The following is a 15,393-nucleotide window of genomic DNA, read 5'->3' as shown; positions in this document are numbered from 1 at the left end:
GAGAACTATGGGGAAAGATACATCCCACCTACTGTTTGTGTGTAGGTAAGTGCGTATAGTAGGTAGGGAGGGGGTGAGTTATAAAATGGCATGTCTTTGTATTATGGACTTTAGAACGTTTTCATGAATACACTTTACGGAGCTTTTGCATAAGCTGAGTCTTTGCCTAATTATTATTAAACCCAGGGTCTTACAAACCTCGGAGATTGGTCAAAGCTTAAATAATTGTTAGTTATTATCATTGGGATTGAAAATTCTCGTGACAGGAAGGGGGGATTATTTAAAATACTCTTTGAAGATGTAGGGTTTCAGGTCCTTTCGGGAAGATGGGCAGGTCCTCTCCTGTTCTAGTTTCAGGGGAAGCTGGTTCCACCATTGGGCTGCCAGGACCGAGAAGAGCTTGGACTGTGTTGAGCAGGAGCTGCCCTACAATAGGGGTGGGAGGGCCAAGAGACCAGAGGTTGCAGAACGGAGTGCTTGGGTTTGTCATGCACGTGATTGAGGACCCAAAAGCGGTTTAACAAAAACAGAGTTCTTTAATGTCGAAACACAGGTAAGACATAGATCCTCTTCAAATGGATATGAAGGCAAAATAAACAACCCGCAGAGAGGGCGACAAATGAAACATAAAGTCCTTCTGAATATCACAGAAGAGTTCCCCTTCTAGCACCAGAGGAGAATAGCTGGGTTAGAGTCCTCTTCTAGCAGCAGAGGGGATTATCTGGGTTGTAGAGGACAGAGGTACCTGATCACACGTAGCCTCAGATGAACAGGCAGATTCCGACAGGACAGGACAAGGTTGAAGCAAACAAGACGATAGTTTGGTTCTGGCATGAGAAACTCAAACGAGAATCTGACAAAGACAGAAGCAGGAACAGAGAGAGAAATAGAGACCCAATCAGAGGGAAAAAGGGAACAGGTGGGAAAAGGGTGAACCCTCGTTCGTTAGTTAGTTAGAGAAGACAAGGAACAGCTGGGGGAAGGAGGGGAAGAGAAGGCAACCCAATACGACCAGCAGAGGGAGACAGGGTGAAGAGAAAGAACAGGAACAAGACACAACATGACAATACATGACAGGGTTGGGGTATAGCTTGAAGGTAGGGAAGGGAAGTTCCTATTGCTGCTCCGTAGGCAAGTACCATGGTCTTGTAGTGGATGTGAGCTTCCACTGGAAGCCAGTGGAGTGTGCGAAGGAGCTGGGTGACATGGGAGAACTTGGGAAGGTTGAACACCTGGCAGGCTGCAACGTTCTGGATAAGTTGAAGGGATTTGAAAGCACTAGTGGGGAGCCCAGGCAACAGCCAGTTGCATTAGAACAGACGGGAGATGACAAGTGCCTGGATTAGGATCTGTGCCACTTCTTGTGTGAAGTAGGGTAGTACTCTAGGGATGTTGTAGAGCATGAACCTGCAGGAGCGAGTCACTGCTTTGATGTTTTTCAGAGAACGACAGGGTGTTATCTAGGATCACGCCAAGGTGCTTTCCACTCTGGGAGAAGGAAACCGTAGATTTTTCAACCATGATGGAGAGGTCTTTGAACGTGCGGGCCTTCCCCGAGAGGAATAGCAGCTCCGTCTTGTCAAGGATGAGCCTGAGGTGGTGGGCCGACATCCAAGCTGAGATATCTGCCAGGCACGTAGAGATGCGTTACACCACCTGAGTGTCAGAAGGGGGGAAGGAGAACATTTGTTGAGTGTCATCTGCATAGCAATAATAGGAGAGACCATGTGAGGATATGACAGAGCTATAGGTATAGAGAGAAGAGGAGAGGGCCTAAAACAGCGCCCTGAAGGACACCAGTAGTGAGAGTACGTGGTGCAGACACAGATTCTCTCCACATCAACTGGTAGGAGCAGCCTGCCTGGTAGGATGCAATCCAAGAGTGTGCAGAGCCTGAGACGCTCAGCCCTGAGAGGGTGGAGAGGAGGACCTGATGGTTCACAGTGTCGAAGGCAGCGGATAGATCTAGGAGGATGAGGAGGGAGAGTCAGCGTTGGCAGTCAGTACGGAGAGCCTCTGTGACACAGAGAAGAGTAGTCTCGGTTGAGTGACACGTCTCGAAGCCTGACTGGTTAGGATCAGGCGGCTGGACCTCTGTAGTCACAGGATTTCATCTGGAGAGAGAGGAGAACAAGAGGTCAAGGCGTATGGTAGTTCTGAGTGGGACCAGTCGACTCAATAGTCTGAGTGAATGAGGAGCGGATGTCATCAACCTTCTTTTCAAACAATGGCGGTCAATGCCGTTTAAGATCAGGGAGGAAGATTTATTTATTTATTAACATGGCCTTATTTCTATTACAGCATATTGGATGGCTGTCATTCATATTCCATTCACCCAGCTCAAAGTAACATTGATAGCTTCAGGCTACTGCATATGAAAGTTTTCCCTGTACTCATCACAAGGTTACTACAACCAGCCTATGAGGCTACAAGGTGCACCTTGCAGACTCTTACCAGCATCTAGCTGATCTAGGTCCAACAGTTGAAAACGAGAATTTATTTTTGGTTTGCTTCCGTTTAAGAAACGTTTTAACAGAATCGGCGCAATGAATACATACCTGATCACACGAAAAACACAGTTCACTTTCATACCAGACACATACAAACAGCTCATTGTACAGTGGCTTGCGAAAGTATTCGCCCCGCTTGGCATTTTTCCTAATTTGTTGCCTTACAACCTGGAATTAAAATAGATTTTTCGGGGGTTTGTACAATTTGATTTACACAACATGCCTACCACTTTGAAGATGCAAAATATTTTTTATTGTGAAACAAACAAGACAAAAAAACAGAAAACTTGAGCATGCATAACTATTCACCCCCCCCAAATCAAATCAAATCAAATGTATTTATATAGCCCTTCGTACATCAGCTGATATCTCAAAGTGCTATACAGAAACCCAGCCTAAAACCCCAAACAGCAAGCAATGCAGGTGTAGAAGCACGGTGGCTAGGAAAAACTCCCTAGAAAGGCCAAAACCTAGAAAGAAACCTAGAGAGGAACCAGGCTATGTGGGGTGGCCAGTCCTCTTCTGGCTGTGCCGGGAGGAGATTATAACAGAACATGGCCAAGATGTTCAAATGTTCATAAATGACCAGCATGGTCGAATAATAATAAGGCAGAACAGTTGAAACTGGAGCAGCAGCACGGCCAGGTGGACTGGGGACAGCAAGGAGTCATCATGTCAGGTAGTCCTGGGGCATGGTCCTAGGGCTCAGGTCCTCCGAGAGAGAGAAAGAAAGAGAGAAGGAGAGAATTAGAGAACGCACACTTAGATTCACACAGGACACCGAATAGGACAGGAGAAGTACTCCAGATATAACAAACTGACCCTAGCCCCCCGACACATAAACTACTGCAGCATAAATACTGGAGGCTGAGACAGGATGGGTCAGGAGACACTGTGGCCCCATCCGAGGACACCCCCGGACAGGGCCAAACAGGAAGGATATAACCCCACCCACTTTGCCAAAGCACAGCCCCCACACCACTAGAGGGATATCTTCAACCACCAACTTACCATCCTGAGACAAGGCTGAGTATAGCCCACAAAGACCTCCGCCACGGCACAACCCAGACAGGATGACCACACCAGTGAATCAACCCACTCAGGTGACGCACCCCCTCCAGGGACGGCATGAGAGAGCCCCAGTAAGCCAGTGACTCAGCCCCTTTAATAGGGTTAGAGGCAGAGAATCCCAGTGGAAAGAGGGGAACCGGCCAGGCAGAGACAGCAAGGGCGGTTCGTTGCTCCAGAGCCTTTCCGTTCGCCTTCCCACTCCTGGGCCAGACTACACTCAATCATATGACCCACTGAAGAGATGAGTCTTCAGTAGAGACTTGAAGGTTGAGACCGAGTTTGCGTCTCTGACATGGGTAGGCAGACCGTTCCATAAAAATTGAGCTCTATAGGAGAAAGCCCTGCCTCCAGCTGTTTGCTTAGAAATTCTAGGGACAATTAGGAGGCCTGCGTCTTGTGACCGTAGCGTACGTGTAGGTATGTACGGCAGGACCAAAGTCAATACTTTGTAGAGCCACATTTTGCAGCAATTACAGCTGCAAGTCTTTTGGGGTATGTCTCTATAAGCTTGGCACATCTAGCCACTGGGATGTTGCCCATTGTTCAAGGCAAAACTGCTCCAGCTCCTTCAAGTTGCATGGGTTCCGCTGGTGTACAGCAATCTTTAAGTCATACCGCAGATTCTCAATTGGATTGAGGTCTGGGCTTTGGCTAGGCCATTCCAATACATTTAACATTTTCCCCTTAATCCACTCGAGTGTTGCCATAGCAGTATGCTTAGTGTCATTGTCCTGCTGGAAGGTGAACCTTTGTCCCAGTCTCAAATCTCTTGAAGACTGAAACAGGTTTCCCTCAAGAATTTCCCCGTATTTAGCACCATCCATCATTCCTTCAATTCTGACCAGTTTCCCAGTCCCTGCCGATGAAAAACATACCCACAGCATGATGCTGCCACCATCATGCTTCACTGTGGGGATGCTGTTCTCGGGGAGATGAGAGGTGTTGGGTTTGTGCCAGACGTAGCGTTTTCCTTGATGGCCAAAAAGGTCAATTTTAGTCTCATCTAACCAGAATACCTTCTTCCATATGTTTGTGGAGTCTCCCACATGCCTTTTGGCAAACACCAAATGGGTTTGCTTATTTTTTATCTTTAAGCAATAAAGCCCAGCTCTGTGGAGTGTATGGCTTAAAGTGGTCCTATGGACAGATACTCCAATCTCTGTTGCGGAGCTTTGCAATTCCTTCAGGGTTATCTTTGGTCTCTTTGTAGCCTCTCTGATTAATGCCTTCCTTGCTTGGTCCGTGAGCTTTGGTGGGCAGCCCTCTCTTGGCAGGTTTGTTGTGGTGCCGTATTCTTTCCATTTTTCTTCATAGCAAAGGGGGTGAATACATATGCACGCACCACTTTTACGTTTTTTTTTTTCATTTCACTTCACCAATTTGGACAATTTTGTGTATGTCCATTACATGAAATCCAAATTTAAATGAATTTAAATTACAGGTTGTAATGCAACAAAATAGGAAAAATGCCAAGGGGGTGAATACTTTTGCAAGGCACTCTATATATAATTCCTTCTCGGATCCATATACACCGTCTCCTCCTCTCACCTTTTGTCCTTCGATTGTGGACTTCAGTGCACAACACATCAGCTGTCTGTGACCAGGGGAAAAAACCTTTGCCAGACAATCCTTCATGTCATGACCGCTAACCGCGACACACAGCCTACATCGTTGTCACAATACTCAACATAGCTACTAGAACTAACGTGCTACTAAACCCGCTACAATCATGCAGTATAGTGAAGTCAGCAGCAATCAGTTTAGCAGTTACACCGGCGTGCTCCGGTGGCAATACATTTATAAAACCCAAACTATCTTTCTCTCTCCTTCTCAACTACTCTCCACATTTTATGCACTGCAGTACTACAGTAGCTAGCTGTAGTTTATGCTTCAGTACGAGATTCATTCTCTGATCCTTTGATTGGGTGGACAACATGTCAATTCAGGCTACAAGAGCTCTGATAGGTTGGAGGATGTCCTCTGAAAGTTGTCATAATTACTGTCTAAGTATATGGAAGGGGGTGAGAACCATGAGCCTCCAAGATTTTGTATTGAAGTCAATTTACCCAGAGGTGGACAGAAGCTGGTTGTCCTCCGGCTACACCATGGTACTACCCTACAGAGTGCTGTTGAGGCTACTGTAGACCATTGCAAAGTGTGTTTTAATCAATTATTTGGTGACGTGAATATATTTAGTATAGTTTTATCTAAAAAGGATAACTTTAATGTTCGCAATGAGTTCTCAATGAGTCACTCAGAAACAGAGCAGGAGGGGAGGGCCGAGGCGGCCGGGAAGAAAGAGGACTGTGCGAGTCATAGGATGCGGAAAGGAAATAAGGGAGAGATGATAGTATAGAAGAGGAGAGAGAGAGAGATCGAAGATTGCAACAGCACATGACCATCTGGGTGGAGGCTGAGTAGCGAGGGTTGGAGGAAAGGGAGAGAAAAGGAAGCAAAGTAGTGATCAGAGACCTGGAGGGGGGTTGCAGTGAGATTAGTAGAGGAACAGCCTGTCTTGCCTTGCTTATTTATTTATTTTTATTTTTTTAACCTTTATTTAACTAGGCAAGTCAGTTAAGAACAAATTCTTATTTTCAATCACGGCCTAGGAACAGTGGGTTGACGGCCTAGGAACAGTGGGTTAACTGCCTGTTCAGGGGCAGAACGACATATTTGTACCTTGTCAGCTCGGGGGTTGCAACCTTCCGGTTACTAGTCCAACACTCTAACCACTAGGCTACCCTGACGCCCCGCTTATCAAGGTATCAAGCTCATTGAGGAACTCTAAGGGCACCTGGTAGGTGATATATGACAACAATGTTAAGCGTGAGTTGACAAGTGACAGTGACAGCATGGAATTCAAATGAGGAGACGGACAGGTGAGAGAGGAGATGGACAGGTGAGAGAGGGAGAAAAGAGAAAATCTCCACTTAGGAGAAATAAGTAGCCCTGTGCCACCACCGGGACGACCAGATGCTCTAAAACTATGAGAAAAAGCATAATCAGATTAAGAGACAGCCGCTTAACCTCTAGCGTCGAGCAATCCCGTATCCGGGAGCGTAATCATAGCCTCAAGCTCATCACCATAACGCAACGTTTCCTATTCATGAAAATCGCAAATGAAATGAAATAAATATATTGAAACACAAGCTTAGCCTTTTGTTAACAACACTGTCATCTCAGATTTTCAAAATATGCTTTAACCAAAGCTACACAAGCATTTGTGTAAGAGTATTGATAGCCTAGCATAGCATTAAGCCTAGCATTCAGCAGGCAACATTTTCACAAAAACAAAAAAAGCATTCAAATAAAATCATTTACCTTTGAAGAACTTCGGATGTCTTCAATGACGAGACTCTCAGTTAGATAGCAAATGTTCATTTTTTCCAAAAATATTATTTGTGTAAGAGAAATAGCTCCGTTTTGTTCATCACGTTTGGCTAAGAAAAAAAACGAAAATGCAGTCAACACAACGCCAAACTTTTTTCCAAATTAGCTCCATAATATCGACAGAAACATGGCAAACGTTGTTTAGAATCAATCCTCAAGGTGTTTTTCACAATTCTATTCAATGAAAAATTATTCCTGGCAGTCGGTTTCTCATCAAAGGCAAACGGAAAAATACTGCAGCTGGAGATTACGCAATAATTGCGACGGAGGACACCAAGCGACCACCTGGTAGATGTAGTCTCTTATGGTCAATCTTCCAATGATATGCCTACAAATACGTCACAATGCTGCAGACACCTTGGGGAAAACGTGGAAAACGTAAGCTGACTCCTAGCTCCTCCACAGCCATATAAGGAGTCATTGGAATGAGGCTGTTTAAAAAAATGCGGCACTTCCTGATTGTATTTTTATCTGGGTTTCGCCTGTAACATCAGTTCTGTGGCACTCACAGACAATATCTTTTTTTTTATATATATTTTATTTTTGCATTTTCCATTTAAGGACATTCAAAACAAAAGTGAAAAGATATTAGACAACGATAGGACAAAGTGACAGTAACAGACGAGAGTAACAAAAATAAATAATAATAATAATTATATAAACAAACATACAATAAGAAAAAAAATAATAACGAGACATTGGATCAACTGCCGTAGGCTACATATTTTACATTACGTGTGAAACATTACAGTGCCTTGCGAAAGTATTCGGCCCCCTTGAACTTTGCGACCTTTTGCCACATTTCAGGCTTCAAATATAAAGATATAAAACTGTATTTTTTTGTGAAGAATCAACAACAAGTGGGACACAATCATGAAGTGGAACGACATTTATTGGATATTTCAAACTTTTTTAACAAATCAAAAACTGAAAAATTGGGCGTGCGAAATTATTCACCCCCCTTAAGTTAATACTTTGTAGCGCCACCTTTTGCTGCGATTACAGCTGTAAGTCGCTTGGGGTATGTCTCTATCAGTTTTGCACATCGAGAGACTGACATTTTTTCTCATTCCTCCTTGCAAAACAGCTCGAGCTCAGTAAGGTTGGATGGAGAGCATTTGTGAACAGCAGTTTTCAGTTCTTTCCACAGATTCTCGATTGGATTCAGGTCTGGACTTTGACTTGGCCATTCTAACACCTGGATATGTTTATTTTTGAACCATTCCATTGTAGATTTTGCTTTATGTTTTGGATCATTGTCTTGTTTAGAAGACAAATCTCCGTCCCAGTCTCAGGTCTTTTGCAGACTCCATCAGGTTTTCTTCCAGAATGGTCCTGTATTTGGCTCCATCCATCTTCCCATCAATTTTAACCATCTCCCCTGTCCCTGCTGAAGAAAAGCAGGGCCAAACCATGATGCTGCCACCACCATGTTTGACAGTGGGGATGGTGTGTTCAGCTGTGTTGCTTTTACGCCAAACATAACGTTTTGCATTGTTGCCAAAAAGTTCAATTTTGGTTTCATCTGACCAGAGCACCTTCTTCCACGTTTGGTGTGTCTCCCAGGTGGCTTGTGGCAAACTTTAAACAACACTTTTTATGAATATCTTTAAGAAATGGCTTTCTTCTTGCCACTCTTCCATAAAGGCCAGATTTGTGCAATATACGACTGATTGTTGTCCTATGGACAGAGTCTCCCACCTCAGCTGTAGATCTCTGCAGTTCATCCAGAGTGATCATGGGCCTCTTGGCTGCATCTCTGATCAGTCTTCTCCTTGTATGAGCTGAAAGTTTAGAGGGACGGCCAGGTCTTGGTAGATTTGCAGTGGTCTGATACTCCTTCCATTTCAATATTATCGCTTGCACAGTGCTCCTTGGGATGTTTAAAGCTTGGGAAATCTTTTTGTATCCAAATCCGGCTTTAAACTTCTTCACAACAGTATCTCGGACCTGCCTGGTGTGTTCCTTGTTCTTCATGATGCTCTCTGCGCTTTTAACGGACCTCTGAGACTATCACAGTGCAGGTGCATTTATACGGAGACTTGATTACACACAGGTGGATTGTATTTATCATCATTAGTCATTTAGGTCAACATTGGATCATTCAGAGATCCTCACTGAACTTCTGGAGAGAGTTTGCTGCACTGAAAATAAAGTGGCTGAATAATTTTGCACGCCCAATTTTTCAGTTTTTGATTTGTTCAAAAAGTTTGAAATATCCAATAAATGTCGTTCCACTTCATGATTGTGTCCCACTTGTTGTTGATTCTTCACAAAAAAATACAGTTTTATATCTTTATGTTTGAAGCCTGAAATGTGGCAAAAGGTCGCAAAGTTCAAGGGGGCCGAATACTTTCGCAAGGCACTGTATATATAAGCTGTTTTCGGTCATAAGAGACGGTGCCAGAAACATTATGTACACAATACATTTCAAATAATGTGACAAAACACACAGAATAGCACAATTGGTTAGGAGACCTTAATAAAACGGCAGCAATCTCCTCCGACAGTTAAGGTTTACAGTGGCAAGAAAAAGTATGTGAACCCTTTGGAAGTACCTGGATTTCTGCATGAATTGGTCATCATCTGATCTTCATCTATAGACAAACATAGTGTGCTTAAACTAATAAACACACACACAGTATTTCTTTTCTTGTCTATATTGAATACGTAATTTAAACATTCACAGTGTAGGTTGGAAAAAGTATGTTAACCCCTAGACTAATGACTTCTCAAAAAGCTAATTGGAGTCAGGAGTTTACTAATCACTGGCTCTGACTACCATCATTACGCAACCCTGGCACCTTTGTTACGCGCACCTGCGCCTCCTTGGACACACTTATCGCAATGGCCATCCATTTGGATAACCTACTTCGGGAGCATTGGTTCCCACATCGCTTCTCTCCCTCCTTCAGTGAACACTCTGTATCAGAGCCTGGCCCTATGGAGGTAGGGGTCACACGTGTCCCCGCGGTGGAGTGAAGCAGACGGAGACTGCTGGGGCATATTGTCTTTATTGTGGTCAAGGGGGGCACCAGCTTCAACAGTGTCCGGTAAGTCCCAACTCCGGATCCACGAGAACAGAGGGATGGTCATGTGATCTTCCACCTCCTGGGGCAGGTGTGAGTGTCTCATCTTCATAATTTTCTGCCAAACCGTTTTTAGTGTCGATCATACTAGCTGGCTGTCCCTCGTGCTGTTTCTACAGTGCTGGTGGATTCCGTTGCCACTGGGAACTTTATTGACCAGACCCTTAGCTTCTCTCTGAACATCCCCTCATACCCGCTCTCTTTTCCGTTTCCGGGTTCAAGCTTTTGATAATCGGCCACTAGGATCCGGAACCATCACACACATCACCACACCACTCACCCTCACATGGAGTCCATTCATCAGGAAACAATTCCCTTATTCATCATTAGTGCACCAGCTCACAAGATCATCCTCTGCCTCCCATGGATCCAACGGCATAACCCCACCATCTCATGGTCGAGGATGAGAATCACGGACTGGTCACCCGAATGCCGGTGGACATGTTTTCCTGTTCCCTCTCGAGCACTGTGGTCTGGGACGTAGATGCAGATATTCTCCAGGCTCTGGAGAGGGAACGCGCACCCACCACCTGAGCACATATCAGTTAGTCAGTTTCCACTTCACTTTTTAGTAGCTAGTAGATAGACAACTTTTCCAAGTCATTCAGCGCTGTATGTTCCTGCCTAACAAAAATGCATACAGTTACAAATGTTTTTTGATGTTGTGGCTATTGTAATCGGATCTAAAGCAAGTGGGCTCAGACACTGTCCACATAAAAATACTACAATTTACTGTAGAATTCTGCAATCAACTTTAGTAAACTGTAGAATCCTATACTCCCAGTCAGTATTAAATAAAATGTTGTGGGCCCCGCCCACCTGTGGGGAAAACAACCCATGGTTACATCATTGGCTCACAGCAAAACTTGACCTTTTTCAAACACAGTTTTCTTGTCTGCTTGTTTTGGTCAATTACAAAACTACATTTAGGAAAGTACAACATCTCTAAAGATTTCATTTTTACTACTTATAAAAACACAATATTGTCTCTTTTCATGATGGCAAGTAAGTGCTATCTAGCTTTCAACCAGAACATTGAGCTAGCCAAGACCAAAAACACAAACAAATGGAATATAAAGCTTCAAGTAGTGAGTGGAGTTACACACTAACGTTATACTAAAGTTAAATGTCTTAACTGTGATGAAATGTTTTTCACACACATAGCTACGTATATCCTTCTTGGACACCGGGTCTCCAAAATGTCCTACTATTCCACACCAAATAGACTGAAGTCACAGCAAAGGGCTCTTCTCGCAGGCTCTATTTCCCTATGTGGAAGCATTGCGAACCATAGATTAGGAGTTTTTACCTGGTTACATGGACATTCAACAACACAGCAGATTTTCAGCATGTTTTGTTATTTCTGTATAACAAAATATTTACAACGAAGTTGGCTCCTTTACAATGGGGGTCAATGGGAAAGAGTGTTTGTTTTCCCTAATTTGTGGATGTGGTCGAGGGGAATTCCTTATGACATGAATATACTCCACACCATAGTATGCCTTGATTGTGTAGTGCTTAATATAGACTTGTAGTATACTGTAGTATCCCTCGATCATGTAGTAATAATAATAATATATTTGTAAAGTACTTTTCATTATACAAGAATGAGTTCAAAGTGCATCGGATGCATCCGGATCGTCGCCGGAGGCTCCGGACTGCGGACCGTCTCAGGAGGTTCCGGAATGCGGACCGTCTCAGGAGGTTCCGGACTGCGGACCGTCTCAGGAGGTTCCGGACTGCGGACCGTCTCAGGAGGTTCCGGGCTGGGGACTGTCGCCGGAAGCTCCGGACTGGGGACTGTCGCCGGAAGCTCTGGACTGGTGTCATGCTCCTCAGCTTGGCTGCTCTGCAGCGCTCTCAACGCCAGCACCTCTCTCCGGAATCTTGCATCGAGCTCCTCACTCGACTCCCTGACTGGCTCTGGTTCCCCCCTCAGCTCCGCCGACCACTCCGTATGCCCCCCCTCAAAAGAATTTGGGACTGCCTCTTGGGCCTCCGTCGTGGTTGCGACTCCAGGAGTCGTCGTTGATTCTCCTTCGCTGCCTCCTCCTGCTTCCATGGCAGGGTCTTGTCCCTCACCATGATCTCCTTCCATGTCCATGATGTCCTCCACTCACTTTTCTCCCGAGCCCAGGATCCCTGCTCCTCCTGGCCACGCTGCTTGGTCCTTTGGTGGTGGGATGTTCTGTTACGTCCGTCGTCGGAATGAGACCAAAGCGCAGTGTCGAAAGTGTTCATCATACTTTATTAGAATGAACACCAAAAAAACAACAAAGGGAAATAAAGTAAGAGCAGATGTTGTGTCAGGCTTTGTTTTAATGGACACCTGTGTCATCTGCGTAGCAGTGGATTTGGACACTGTACTGTATGAAGAGGAATAGATCCTAACACCAGCCTTGTGGGACAATGCAGATTATGGTGGAATCCCCTGATCTTGCCTCACCAAAGGTGATGTACTGCTTAGGGTTACAAAGGAAGGACGTGAACCAGTTAAGGGCAGTCACACAGATGGCAGTGTGCTCTCTGAGGCGCTGCAGTAGAATGGTGTGATCTACTGTGTCAAAATCAGCACTGAGGTCCAGAAGAATCAGGATGGTGTGGTATCCTGTATCTGCAGCCATGAGCATATAATTTACAACCTTCACCAGGGCTGTTTCAGTACTGTGCATGGTCCATAAAGCTAGACGGGAGAGCCTCATGAAGCTGGCTAGTACTGAGGTGTGTGTGAAGCTAAGTTGCCACTACCTTCTCCAGGACTTAAGACAAAAATGGGAGATTGGAAATAGGCCTATAGTTTGAGAGAAGGTCTTGTCAAGGGATAGTTTCTTGAGCAAGGGGGTGATGACATCGATTTTTAACACTGATGGCACCTGCCCAGTGTGGAGGGACTTGTTGAACAGGTTGGTTACAAACCGGATGAGAGCAGATGAGCAAGTTTTGAACAGTGATGTTGGAATAGGGTCGAGTGGGCGACTGGTAGTTTTCAGTTTTTAGATTTCTAATACGGCAGCAGGTGAGACTAGAGCAAAGTCACTTAGAGGGGGGCAGATATGGTTGGGGGAGTTGATTTTAGCCTTGAAGAACTAAAATCGGTTGCATTGTTCGGTAATTGCTGTTGGAAGGCCACTGATGGGGAAAACAAGGTCCTGGAATTTCCTCGTCGTTGTCTATCATGGCAGAGTAGAATGTGGAGCGGGCTGCTTTTAGTACCTTGAAAAAGCAAGCATGGTGGTCTTTATACGCCAACACATGAAGAGTTAGGCCAGTACTTCTCTGCAGATGCTCTAGCACCTCTGTGAACCACGGGGATGACCATTGGTAGGATACTTAACGTGTTTTTTTAGGGACAAGGCTGTTTGTGTTGCCTAAAGTGCAGGTAAATACAGGTCGAACATCTCGTCAGAGTTGGAAGTCCAGGAGTACTCACAGATTTTGTCACAGACCTATGATCAGATACAGCTAGCTCATGTACATCCAGGTCTGAGGCAGGGACTTCTCCAGTGATGATGAGGTCTAGTGTATTTCCACAATTGTGTGGGGACGTTGACATGCTGTACCAGGTTGAGACAGTCAAGCACGTTCAGGAGGTCAGTAGCAGAGGAACATTTTCTTGAATCAATGTGAATATCACCTAAGATAACAACATTGGAGATGGTAGGACACAAAGAAGCGATCAACTCAGAAAACTCTGTATTACGTCAGTGCCTTGTTGCAAACAGGATGCATGTTTTTGAATATTTGTTATTCTGTACAGGCTTCCTTTTTTTACTCTGTCAATTAGGTTAATATTGTGGAGTAACTACAATGCTATTGATCCATCCTCAATTTTATCGTATCACTGGCATTAACCTCTCTGCGCACCGAACCCGTTAGTGGGATTAAATTCGACAACATACGGTGATCGCTACATAAATAGTCATATTAAACATTCATGAAAATAGGAGTGTCTCACATGGGTCGAAAGCCTAGAATCTTGCTAATCCAACTGCGTTGTCAGATTTAAAAAAGGATTTACTGCGAAAGAATACGATGTGATTATCTGAGAACAAAGCACCATAAAAAATAACTATTTCAACCAGCACAGGCGTAACAACATCACAAATTGCAATAAAATAAATAGTTTACCTTTGACGATCTTGCTCTGTTTGCAATCCCAATGCTCATTGTTACACAATGAATGGTCTTTTGTTTGATAAAATCCATTTTTATAGCCTAACACGAAACATTTTGTGAACCGTTTGTGTCTTGAATTCCGTCTCATTCCATTTTCGACGACACATTCGATGTAAATATAAAAACACAGAACTTGACTTTTCCAGTCATGTTTGGTTTCATTGCAATCAACTGGTTTGTTTGTAACACAACCAAACCTGATGGGTCATTTCGCGGGACGTATTGACTGAAAGAAACCGATTTGAAGACAACAAGTAATGACATCATTGTGCACCAATGAAATGACCGCTGTTTCGTTGATTGACTGTATTTTAACCCAATGACCACTGATCGTCTTGAAATCTAGCTGGGTAGATAGCCAATGAGCTGAGGTAAACGGCAATATGTAATGTTTATGTGTTGGAAGACCAACCCATGTAGTAAACTCCGGCGTAAAGAGGTTCATTTGCCATTGAAGATTCATACCGGAAGGAGCCACGCATGTTACGCACAGCATTGTTTTGGTAAAGCGCATCTTCAGCTGTTTATATATCAATCAGTATGGCGACTAAGTCAGGGGAAGCTAAATCTAAGTCTAGATATACAGATGTACACACCATTTTAGAAGAAATTGATCAGGAAAGTGAGACAGAGATTGTTGGAGGACGATTCCCAAATGAGCGATTCCAGAGCGATTCCCAAATGGAGGAATATTTTTTAACAGAGAGGACATCGTTTTGGACTGGTAAGTTCTTCTCATGCTAATGCCGTTGTTTGAAATTAATAATATAAAATATTATTTGTGAAATGAAATAGCCAAATTTGAGGCTGTTGAGGGGAGAGCAGGCCCACAACAATGGCCAAAGTGAAATGGAGACAGGTAGATACAGCTGGTCTGTTGTAATATAATAAAGACAGTAGATCTAGCTGGTCTGTCATGATATAACAGAGACAGTAGATCTAGCTGAAATGTCATAATATAAAATTGACAGTAGATATACAGTGGGGCAAAAAACTATTTAGTCAGCCACCAATTGTGCAAGTTCTCCCACTTAAAAAGATGAGGGAGGCCTGTAATGTTCATCATAGGTACACTTCAACTATGACAGACAAAATGAGAAAAGAAATCCAGAAAATCACATTGTAGGATTTTAAATTAATTTATTTGCAAATTATGG

At 44.0% G+C, this 15,393-nt stretch overlaps 1 pseudogene; it reads right to left on the bottom strand.

Moving 5' to 3' along the window:
* Positions 1-276: 276 nt before the first annotated feature.
* LOC110491044 (uncharacterized) lies at positions 277-12,684 on the bottom strand (annotated as a pseudogene).
* Positions 12,685-15,393: the final 2,709 nt, after the last annotated feature.

The sequence above is a fragment of the Oncorhynchus mykiss genome, chromosome 16 (assembly GCF_057628025.1).
Source record: "Oncorhynchus mykiss isolate SJ-2025 chromosome 16, ASM5762802v1, whole genome shotgun sequence".
Classification (NCBI taxonomy): domain Eukaryota; kingdom Metazoa; phylum Chordata; class Actinopteri; order Salmoniformes; family Salmonidae; genus Oncorhynchus; species Oncorhynchus mykiss.
Note: the sequence above shows the minus strand (reverse complement) of the source record. Positions and strands in the feature narration are given on the sequence as shown.